We start from the raw sequence: 12,464 nt of genomic DNA, 5'->3' as shown, positions 1-12,464 counted from the left end.
GAAACAGCGTCGACAAAGAAACAGTTAAGCGAATTGACGATTTAACGTATGTTAAGTCAAGTGATCTGGGGGAGTGGTTAGTGTGCTCGACTGGAATGCTGTCACCTTGGGTCCGAATCCTGGGTGACGCAGTCATCTTGACAAAATTATAAAAAACAATTAAAATGTGTGTTTTTATTGTTCTGTTCTTGTAATGTGTTGAAACATCAGTCTGAGGTCTGAATGAACTCTTTGTGAATAAGTGTTATTTTGGTAATGAAAAATATACAATAAACTACATCAAGTAGTCTATGTGTATCAAGTAGTCGTGGCTTAATGGTTAGGGAGTCAGGCTTGTAACCTGCAGGTTTGATTCTCTTGCCGGCAGGAATTGAAGGTGGGGGTTGTGAATGAACAGCACTCTGACTCCATGACTAAGGTGCCCTTGAGCAAGGCACCGAACCCCTAATTGCTCCCCGGGCGCTGGAGCAATGGCTGCCCACTGCTCCGGGTGTGTGTTCACTGTGTGTGTGCGCATTTGTTCACTACTCACTGCTGTGTGTGTGCACTTGGATGGGTTAAATGCAGAGCACAATTTCGAGTATGGGTCACCATACTTGACAATACGTCACGACTTAACTTAAGCCACTTTTTTTACATATAAAGATTTTTATTTAAAAATATTAATTGTTCTGCTGTTGATGGACTTAGCCTACTTCTTTTTTTACATATAATTTCTCCAGCCTTTGAAAAAATCCTCTCACAAAAACTCACGAAGTGAAGATGCGTTAACTCCACTTTTCTACTTTGAGACAGACGTGCGATTGTGTGATTTGTTACCGACCCTGTCAATCAAACACAGATTCGGCAGGTATGCCAAGTCTCGAAACACTTGTGACACGCCCTGATGCTTCGATCACCTTAGTCACGTGACATGAGTGTTTCGAATCGCCTTAGTCACGTGACATGAGTGTTTCGAATCGCCTTAGTCACGTGACATGGGTGTTTCGAATCACGCTTCGGAGCAGTGTTTCGAAACATCTGCGCTTCGGGATCTCGACACCGTGTCAAATGTTAGTTTCGCGTCAGCCATCCCTAGTTAACAGAGGTTTTCTGTGTTCATATATTTAAGTAAAGGGTGATTATTTTAATAAGTACCGTGTTTTCTTTACTCGTCTTATTTTTGTATTTGCAATCAATAAGGCCTGTGCGTAGTAACACTTCATTTCTTTGTTCAAATCTGTTAACAGTTACACGATTAAAGCTGATCTTGAAAAACTGAGCGACTACATTGCTATATTAAACTCTGTAAAATGTTCAGCTGGTCGCAGTTCTATGCACTTAATGCCTCATCTGCAGCCATTCTAGATGCACATTAAAACTGAATTAGCAGCGCTCTTACTGCGTGACTTCTAATATCATGACAGCCCTACTAGGATCTTTTCTTTAATTTTAAGGGGAAACACCCACATTTCTAAGAATTTTCTTAGAATGTTGTTACTAGGAGCAACTCTAAGATTTTTCATGAATACGGGCCCTGGTCTTTAATTTCCTTTTAGTCGTCCCTATGTAAAAACAACCAAAAGGACACTCCAATCGATACACAACAAATGAGGTATTGCAATTAATAAATGATCTAATCTTAAACTCACTACCTGATGTTATATTTATGAACATACTTGTCTTAACCATATTATCACAACGATTGCAATTACCACATTTGTAATTTCCAACCTTTGGACCTAACCAAGTTTTTGATGAAGGTGACTTTTAACCAATCTGTCTGTAATTGTAGGTGCTCTTTTAAACACAACGGAAGGAGTTTTTGGTAAAACATCTCTAAGATGTGAGTCACTCATCAAAATTTCCCAGTTACTTTTTTAAAATTCTCTTGATTTGCTTCTGTACTATATTCTGTCACAAAATAAACTGACTTTGCAGACTGTTGTGATTTTCCTTTTTTCACCAGCAACTCTTCCCTATTAATACCTTTGGCCTTATTATATGCTTTATTAATCACACTATTCTTATAACCTCGTGCCTGAAACCTCTGAATCATCTCTTGGCCCTAATGTCAAACTCTTCTTCCTTGTCACAAGGGGTGGAAGCTCTCTGCTCTCAAAATAGTGTTTCTGTCAGTTTCCTGTCCAAAAATAGTAGCGTGCGATTCACCCATATTATCTTTAGATATATTTAAATCTAGAAAATTAATCTGAGTACATGAAAACTCAAGACTAAGCTTCACATTACTGTTAGTATTATTTAAATAGGAATGGGGAAAAAAAATATCATCTATGTATCTGCCCCACCGCTAAATATGGGTTAGAATCAGAGAACACAAAATTATTTTCCCAAAACCCCAAAAACAAATTTGCATAGTTAGGGGCAAAACATGCACCCATTGCTGTGCCACTAATTTGTTTGTAAAGTTGATCTTGAAACAAAAACACATTATTGTTCAGAGTCCATTCTGCTAACTGTAAAATAAAACATGCAGGTGGCATTTCAGCCCATGATCTCATATCAAGAGATCGTGAAATCCATCCCTCACTCATAGCATGTGACAGTATGTCAGTCAACTCAGCTTTAATTCTTTCCAGTGGGTTCAAGTTCAGCAGTTGATAGTACTCACAGTTCTGCATGTCGCATGGCTTCTTCAGCATATTGCTCTCTGCCCCATACTACGACTGCACCACCTTTATGTATATGGATTTAAAAAAAAATTTGAATTGAATTGAATTGGATGATTTTAATTTATGATTTATGATGTATTTTGTAATATGTTGTGAAAGTATTTTTTTCCATTCTTCTTGCTCCATGTGGTGATTGTGAAGTCATGTGACTGTCATGTGATCAGGTGATTGTTGTATAACAGACTCTGAGTGTGTTTGCTTTCCACACCCTGATGAAGGCATATTAGCCGCAATGCATGCGGTCACCTGTGACTTATTTTTAATGTTTAAGCCATGAGATAATAAAGGCTTTTTAATATAAGTTCTCGAGTGCCTTGGCTTTGCAACACAGATTTATAGACAAGTTTTCCCTTGTCCAGAGAGCACAGAGATATTAGAGAGTTTTGCATCCCAGTAGCCCTCTTTTTTTGCATATTTGTGACCAATGAATGGGAATATACTTCAGAGATATTTTACTTATAAGAATTTCTAGGGGTGCCAATAATTGTGTCCAACGTGTATTTGAGAAAAACATTTATTTCATAATGATATTTCCCCCCATATTCAATTCTTATTATCCAATGAAAGGTTAGATTTTTTTGTGATTTTTTACAAATAAAAGATCAAAAGGATTAACAATGCAGATTCATTTTCACAGCCTTCTTTGATCATATTTACCAAGGGTGCTGATATTTTTGGCCATGACTGTGTATATATATATATATATAACTTATTGTAATAATATTGTGCGTCACACCCACTGGAGTCTCGTTAGTAAGTCACGCACACATGCTCTGATAGCTCTGAAGTAAGCTAACCGTGAAACAGAACCTACTCCGGAGCAGGTTATCTTCAGAGAGCAAGTTGCTATACTTACATACCCTGAAAGTTATCTTTGTTTTTGGAACCGAAAGTTGAGGTTATCTGCTTACTTACCCTCAGACATACCCGGGTATGTCACATAACCTGCTTTCTGGAACACCCCCAAGGAGTGCTTAGCTGTATAGGCAGTATATACGCACGTGTATCCTATATATATATATACGCACAGTGCCCTGCGAAAGTATTCATAGCACTTCATATATAGATATTGTATATAAATTTTCTCTTATTTCTTTCTTTTAATTGGCTTAGAAATCAGATACACTGTTGGACAATAACAAATAAATTATTTGTTAATGTACTACAAACACTTTATTTATTAATTTATTTTTTTTATTTTTTATTTTTTATCACATATAAGGCAGAATAGTTTCTGTACTGTAATAAATGCTATGTCAAGTAGCACTTAATTGTTCATATACTTTATTTATTACCTGGAGATGATAAAAAAAAAAAAAAAAAAGCACAAATAAACCATATATTGTGGCAATCGTGTGTTTAATATCTTCACGTTTCCAAAGGTCTGTGACTTTTATTCAGATAACACAGTGATAGCTGGACGCTTTTGTCCATATTAGGGATTTCCTGGTAAGTTGTAAGTTATTACTTCTATATGAGTCCTTCTTGCACTTTCTGCACCGTCCGGCTTCATGTATGACTAATATATATACATACACACATATCTAACCTTACTGTTGTCACATTTCCCTGGTTAAATAAATATTACATTAAAAAGGCCAAACACAATTATATTTTGTATTTTTACAGTGTAATATTCTGTTTATCAAAACCAATAAATCTCATTAACTTAGTGTTTTTAAGTATTTTTACATTTACTCCAAAATAATAACAAAAGGCAGTAACAAAACAAACATATTTTATTAGTCACCCAATGTTCAGCTGTTCTTTTTAACTTTACCAGCGGGTGTTGCTGTCAGACAGAATTACTTTATAAAAACGAGTGATTTTTTAGATAGTGAAAAACTAGTTTTTAAAGTCACATTTTGTAATACTTGCGTTGATTTATTTTTTGTAATATCGATAATTTTCTCATCCAGTTGTTGTTTTTTTTTTCTCTAAAGAGACTGCCTTGCTTGCCTTGACTGATGGCAGAAGCCATACAACACACAAACTTCAGAAAAATCTTAAATTATGATCCTTGCGGCTTTGAGGTTATGTAAATTTTGGCAGGTAAAATGATGAATGGAAATTGGGCAGTTCAATTAAGTATAGAATTTTTGTAATAGCTACAAAAATGAAAATGGGCATAATGTGGGATCACAGAGAAATTAAATGTTTATTTTTATTACAATTTGTATAGCCACGGTTTTACTACAAATAGCATGCTTAAACTATGGTGAGTGTAGCAAAATGTTTTAACTGTAATAACCTTTTTTATTTGTTGCAAAACCATGTGTAAATTTCATACGTTTTGTTGCAAACAATTTCTACTGTTATTTTATAATGAAAAACAATAGTAATATATTTATAATATTTATATAAAGCATTCATTGTTAGAAAAGATCATTTATGTCATGTACTGTAAATGCTCTAGTCTAGGCCTACAAGTTTAAGGCATTAATTGTAACATTATTACACCAAATATTTTGACCATACTTTCTTCTTTCACAGCAGGAACACATTTTTTGAGAGACACCAGGACTGCAGCTGACTGGTGCTGTAACAGAAATTGAAATGGAATTTTTATTTTTTTTTAATTGCACATGTGGCATTATTGATGATAAGACTGTACATTCTGGGCAGAGTCTGAATGTGATCTGTAAGCCATATTTTATCATCCATATGTCTACACAGGGAAAAAAAAAAAGAGGACGATGAAGGCTGCTAAGCAGGCCGTGGCAACAGGTTTGACGAACCTCCTCATGTCTAGCTGTCATGACTACGCTAACCAAGCTCTGATGCTTTCAGAAGAGGAATTCCCCTCATATCCAGCGACACCATGCAAGCCTCCTGCATCTAAACAAGCTCTCCTTAAAGATGAATGTGCAGTTTCCCCATACAATTCAGACATTGTTGATATTCTCTCGTAACTGATCAACACGAGATCAGATGCCATCGAAAAGATGGTAGCTGAAAACTCCATGAAAATAGAGGGCTTAAAGCTTACAATTGATTTTGCATGTAAAGAAATAAAGGATGCGAAGAAACGGATTGGGAAAGTTGAAGAATGTTTGAAGAAAGAAGAGGAGGTGGTTGCTCAGCTGGAAAATTACTCTCAAGAAGGTGGAACTTGAAATTACACGGGTTACCAAAGTCAGTCGAAGATCTTAAAATGGAGACCATCAAGATCTGCCAGACCATTTTGCCCCAAGAACAGAGCAAGCTGACTGAGGTGATTGACATCGTACACCGTCTGGGAAAGAGGAAGCCAGGGGACGTGAGACCAAGAGGGATCATACTTCGCTTTCTGTCGAGAACACACCGGGATGCTATCTGGGCTGCAGCGAAGAACAACTCGTTCCTAATTGAAAAGGGCCTAAGGTTTGCTGAAGATCTCCCTCAAGATTTGGCCTACAGTTCAAAAGGCACGTAGTGAGGGGAAATCAGCCTACTTCATCAGGGGCGTGAGCTTTGCCTCCAGCAGATTGAGGATGATCAGCGGGATGTTAGAGGTGACAGAGATGAAATGACTTACATTCTAGACCATTAGCGGTCTATTTGGTTTTTTTCATGCCATGCATAGGCTACAGCTAGAAAGACTCCTTTGCTCAGGATTTCTTTTTGACTCTGCTTACCTTTACTAACGATATGGTGCTGCGTTCAGTCCTTCAATGGATACATCTTTGCACAAGTGACATTTGGTTCCTTTTTTTTGGGGGGGGGGGGTGTCAAGTTGACTGTATATGTCTTTATCTGATTTGTCTTTAAACGCCAGGGGATTACGGCTTAATTTAAAACATAAAGCAATTTTTTTGTTTGTTAATGTTAAACAATTTAAAACTGATTTTTGCTTTTTTCAAGAATCGCACTCTGTACCTGAAGACTCCAAGTTTTGGAGATCCCAATGGGGGAATGAAATTTGGTTTTCCAATTGTTCTGAGTGTTCTGCTGGTGTTATTACTTTGTTAAATCGTTTTAATGGCAATGTCTTACACTCAGAAGATGATAGTAATGCCCACTTTCTCATTCACGTGATATCTATTATTAACATAACATTTTTGATTATCAGTATTTACGGGTACAACTCCAATGCACAGAATGCCTGGCTGCTTGATTTGATAGAACATAGAATCAAACACTGGTTGACTAAATTTCCTAGTGCACACATTTTAATTGGAGGAGATTTTAATATTTCTCTTAATAGTCAAATTGATCGCTGGCCCCCTGGTAGAAATTCCTCGGTAACTACAAAGATAAAATCATTAATGAATAGGTATGGACTAGTAGATACTTGGAGGCAAACATTTCCCGATGATCCAGGATTTACTTGGTCTACCAAGAATCTTAGTAACTATTCACGCATCGATTACTGGTTATTATCAAAAGATTTAAACCAAGAGGACATTTCTATTTCTACTCATCCCACCCCGTTGACCGATCATAAAGCAATTTTAATACAAATTAATATATGTGCACTTGAGAGAGAAATAGCCAGAATCTAAAAAACGAACATGTTAAAACAGAAATTAACCATTTACTTGAATATTTTTTTAAAGAAAGCAACTGTAGAACAGTCTTTTTGTAAAAAAAACTGAGTTATTTAAATACAAATGCGCAAAATTCCTGAGATCTTATGGTAGTATGGATATGTCCCCTCCACCCCCAAAACGTGATCGATTTTAACCCTTTGACGCGCCGCGCTTTGGCTGGCTAGCACTGAGTCAGAGAAAGACGAGCTCAGAAAAAATAAACATGAGCACAGTGCTTTTGATATTTCATAACTGTTCAGTGTTTTGTAGTTCGTCAACAATGGTTAAAATTTATGTTTGATTATGTTCCTGACAATTACAATCCTAATTTAGCTCTCTGTGCTGCGCATTTTACGGAAGACAGCTTCCAGAATCAAGAGAGTTCAGAGTTCAATGCCGGATTCACACAGAAACTATTACTAAAACATGGAGCGGTTCCAACTTTAAAACCAGAGACAGCAGTTGTTGGGCTACAACCTGTAAGTAAGATTTAATAATTTTAAATGTATTTGCATGTATAAATTCAGACCTAATGTTTTAGTTTTATCAAGGACGTAAACAAATGCCAACGCTGGCTTTAGCAGCCAGTTAGTTAAATGCTATTTCATGTGTCTATGACAAACGCGTACAAACATTTTGGACCCGAATTTGTAGTTATGTACTAATTTTGTAAATGTATTTTCCATGTATACTTTATGACGTAATTTTTCGATTTGATCAAGACTGTAAACACAAGCCAAAGCTGTTTGGTTATAGTGGCCAGTTAGTTCGATGCTATTTTGTGTGTATAAGACAAACGTGTACAAACTTCAAAAAATTATATGTAATCACAACAGCAAACTTCCATTCAGAAACGTTTGTAAGAGCCGTGCTTTCAGAAGTTCTGCTTGACTCTCTTCATTACCGCTTTCTGGGTCTGATTCTGGCTCAAACTGATACGGCAATATTGACACCATTATTTACATTTGACCGGAGCACGTGCAGCTGTCGCCGTGAAGGTAATGGGCGTGAAGTTTCCGGACAATGTGCATGTGGCGAGTGGGGCGGGGCCGAGAGCCGTGGGAACGGAGCGAGGCCGGTGGAGTGAATGATAATGAGCGACACCTGCGCCACTCACCGGTCTCGAGTCCCACGGAGGAGCTCCGGAAGGATAAAAGAAGGAGTGACGACAGTGGAAGACGAGAGAGGACCAGGCCTGGACTTTTATTTGTATTTTATGTGTGGCAGTCGTCCGTGAGGGGCTGCCGCTTTACTTTTATGTTTGTTTATTTTATTAAAACTTTGTTTAAATGTTCGCCGGTTCCCGCCTCCTTCTTCCCGATCTACGAACTGTGTTACAGTGCAGTACGCAGTTTAGCCAATCACAACACACCGGCCCAACTAACCAATCTGAGCCCATCGCCTGTTTCTGAGGGCGTGGTTTCATAGAATCAGGAAGTCAACCGGTCGTTCAAATGACAGAGGAGAAAGCGGCTTACAATAAAGGTGAAATATATGAAAAATAAGGCGTTTTTTAACAAACAAAACACGAAGACATGTTATATTGCACCCCATAAACACAATCAAGCAAAGAAAAAAAGCAGTAAACCATCCCTTTAAGTCTAGCACTCTTTGCAAGTTCGTAAATTCACCTGAGGAAGATCACAAGTGAAGTTATCAACGTAATTTCTGGAGGAGTACGCCCATCTAATCTTCCAGTTAATATCCGAGTATAAAAACAGCCTCTTACCATTTCCGTTTTTAGTTCTTTCGGCATCCCTCCACCTCCCTATCTCCTCCTTTATGCATATTTATTTCATTTATCCTTCTGTCTATAGGGGGGCTTTCGGAGCTTGAGTAGAGTAGCCTCTCTGAGCCCTCCATTGCAGACATCAAGCCAAATCCGTTTACCACTAAAGCTAAGATTATATGGGCACACGAACTCGTGAAGCAGGGATTTGGCTGCATTCAGTTTCCAGCAAAATGGAGATTTGTTTGTTTACTTGCATTCAAGTTGAGTTGACAGCTGGCTCGTTCCCTGGATGGCTGCTTGAAGGAACCCAGAAGCAGCTGATTGGCTGCTGATGCGGTTGTTGCGTGACGTCACTCTGGGAAATCCATCTGGTAATTGGCTGTTGCCCGGTTCCTTGAGAGAGAGGACGCACTTGAAGTTCTTTAGAGTTTCTTTACACGGCTTTAGGTTTCTAAAAGTTTCTTCAGTCAGAAGTTTGATGGAGTGTTTGAGTTCTTGGATGATCAGCCTGATGTTTAAGGCTGTGAGTGCTTTGGAGCGCAATCAATGAGACTAAGAAGCCAAAGTTTGAGAGAGAGAGAGAGAGCAAGCAGCGAGCGCAGAGCACTGTGTGTCCGTAGTTTTAAGCAGGCTGAATTTTTGTCCATCCCACGGCGATTGATCCAATCAAATTGTCCCTGCAGGGCGGAGCCCCACCCTGTACCGTTTCTCTTTGGACACAAAAGTTATTTTAATCTGTGATCCCCCATGTGGGGAACATCTCTGGAGTTTTAATAACTTCTTATAAAAGTATTATCATCATTCATATGATGCTGAAAATCAACATACAATTCACACCGAATTATTGCTAATAACACAAGCTTTAATACGACACTAAACAATGGTTATCTGCTTAAAAGGGGAAAAGTTATAAAGGCAAAGATTACAATAAAACACAATGCATAAAAGGGCATAGAACATAATTATTAGTAAGCATATTGCTCCAATACTTTAAATGATTTTAAATGATTGTCCTTTTGAAATCGTTTATTTGAAACTCGTTCTGATCGTTGTTGAAGACTGAGCAGAACATGCAGGAGTCATGTACAGATCCTGTGTTTGCAGGCCTGAGGGCAGTCAGTTAATTTAATCACTGATTGCTGTTGGATAAATACAGCAATTTATGATCCATACATCACGATCACGAGAATTTCTCGGGTTGCAAAACAGATCCTTTCAGTTCCTGATACAAAGATCTTTGTCTTTTGTTGATTGAGTTAATCATTATCACCATTCTCAGTAGAGAGAATAAGGCGTTGACAGGAAACCATTCAGAATATTGACGTCAGTGTTAGTAGATGATTAACTTGGACCTCATGACGAGTTTTACTTTAGTTCTCCAGGAATATGTTCAATATCTCACGTGGTGGCCTGCTCAAACAACAGAGATCCTACAGAAGCATGACACAAACAGCATGAAACAAACTACAAAATAAAAGACATGAATACATGAACATGACAAAACCCAAAACAGACCTTACAAAAACATTCTACAAATGTGCAAATCTCACTGCAAGTATTCACATACTGATTTGTGGATGTACAAAATTTGTCTGTGACTTTTGATGCAGGTGTGTGAGTGTGTTTTGCACCATATTCACTGCAGCAATAGTAGCAAAACATGTGAGCATATACGTTTCTTAATTTGTGATTCATAGAATAGGATTTGTGCACCTGCAAAGAAGATTTGAGAAGGTGTAACTATTGTGTTGTGTTTGTGGGAGAGAGAATAAAATCTACAAGTTTGCAACTTTTGTCTGTGACTTCAAATTTACTGATACGCATGTGTGGCTATTCTCTACTAGGGCTGTCACGATATTAGATTTTTCATATCACGGTTATTGTGGCCATAAGAATTCATAATATCGATATATCACGGTATCTATAGAAACCTTGGGGGGGAAAGATATCAGTCAAATTATTTTTTACTTTGTTTGAGTTTTTCTTTTTCACCCAACGAACATAAGGATACTGATAAACGCAGGTCACAAGACTCTAGCTTTCTCTGTCTTCTTTGGAGCTCCTATGAAATAACAAGAGAAAAAATACTGTCAATTTCAACAGTATGATGAATAAATATTAATGGTAACACATTACAATAAGATGTCATTTGATAACATTAATGTATTAACTAACAATATATTTATTACACAATTTATTATTCTTTGTTAATGTTAATAAAAATACAGTCGTTCATTGTTCATGTTAGTTCACAGTGCATTAAAGTTTACAAACACAACTGTTTTAATAATGCATTAGTAAATGCTGAAATTAACATTAACTAAGATTAATAAATGCTGTGGAAGTATTGTTCATTCTCATTTCATGTTAACTAATGTAATGAACTAATGTTAACTAATGAACCTTATTGTAAAGTGTTGCCATATTAACATCTAAACTGATACTTTAACCTATAGTTGCGCCGGCGCTACTGAAGTCACGCAGTAAGAGCGCTGCTAATTCAGTTTTAATGTGCATCTAGAACGGCTGCAGATGAGGCATTAAGTGCATAGAACTGCAACCAGCTGAACATTTTACAGAGTTTAATATAGCAATGTAGTCGGTCAGTTTGTCAAGATCAGCTTTAATCGTGTAACTGTTAACAGATTTGAACAAAGAAATGAAGTGTTACTACGCACAGGCCTTATTGATTGCAAATACAAAAATAAGACGAGTAAAGAAAACACAGAACTTATTAAATTAATCACCCTTTACTTAAATATATGAACACAGAAAACCTCTGTTAACAAGTTAATGTAACATTTCCCATTCTAATGACTAGTAAAATAATCGCAACTTACTCTGATGAACACGGCTCTTCTTGGAGTAGCTGAACCTGGTGAGCTGCGTCTTCTTCGTGTTTGACAGGTGTCAGGGTTAAGGTGCAATACTGCCACCTGGAGGTCAACCAGGTACTGGCACTGGAGTATTTATATGTGGTGTTATCAATCCTGTTCATTTTAAATAATGCGGTTATCGCCAATACCGGTATATCGTCACACACTAAATTAACACGATATCCATAATTGTTGCTTTGAATATCACGGTTATCGTCAATACCGGTATATCGCGACACCCCTATTCTCTACAACTACAAATTCTGCTGTCACGGACACTCAGTTGTTTTGCACCAAAAATACCTTCATAAATAGTTCTCGGTTGAGTGTACCAGTGATCTGAAAACCGTTGCAACCAGTTCTTGACTCGAGAACGAGAACCGCTCTAGCAGTGGGTGTGTACGTTCGCTGCACTCACGCTCAGTCTATCAGCTGCTCTACTCGAGCTCATCATCAGTTCTCTTTTCACAGCAGTTCAGTCAATGCACTGTAGTAACTGAATAACTCGGGATATTTGTTTATTTCGACTCAGAGGGAGTGTCAGGCACGTTTAAGAACCGAATAACTAAGTAATGTGTGGATTCGTGCATATTGGAGACGCGAACCGTTTCAAACGATTCAGTTCGACTGGTTCACTAAGAAGATCCGGTTAAATAGAACGATTTGTTTGCGA

At 37.6% G+C, this 12,464-nt stretch overlaps 1 protein-coding gene across 1 annotated transcript in view; it reads right to left on the bottom strand.

Annotated features, from left to right (window-relative positions):
• st3gal5 (ST3 beta-galactoside alpha-2,3-sialyltransferase 5) overlaps positions 1-11,787 on the bottom strand; it is a 41,980-nt gene extending 30,193 nt beyond the window's left edge. Inside the window, exons 1-2 of the mRNA XM_058798088.1 lie at positions 11,756-11,787; positions 9,170-9,308 (exon numbers count right to left, since the gene is read on the bottom strand). The gene's annotated coding sequence lies outside the window, so the exon portion shown is untranslated. The remainder of the gene's footprint in view (positions 1-9,169; positions 9,309-11,755) is intronic.
• Positions 11,788-12,464: the final 677 nt, after the last annotated feature.

Source organism: Onychostoma macrolepis, chromosome 14 (assembly GCF_012432095.1).
Source record: "Onychostoma macrolepis isolate SWU-2019 chromosome 14, ASM1243209v1, whole genome shotgun sequence".
Lineage (NCBI taxonomy): Eukaryota > Metazoa > Chordata > Actinopteri > Cypriniformes > Cyprinidae > Onychostoma > Onychostoma macrolepis.
This window is presented reverse-complemented; position numbering and strand designations above follow the sequence as displayed.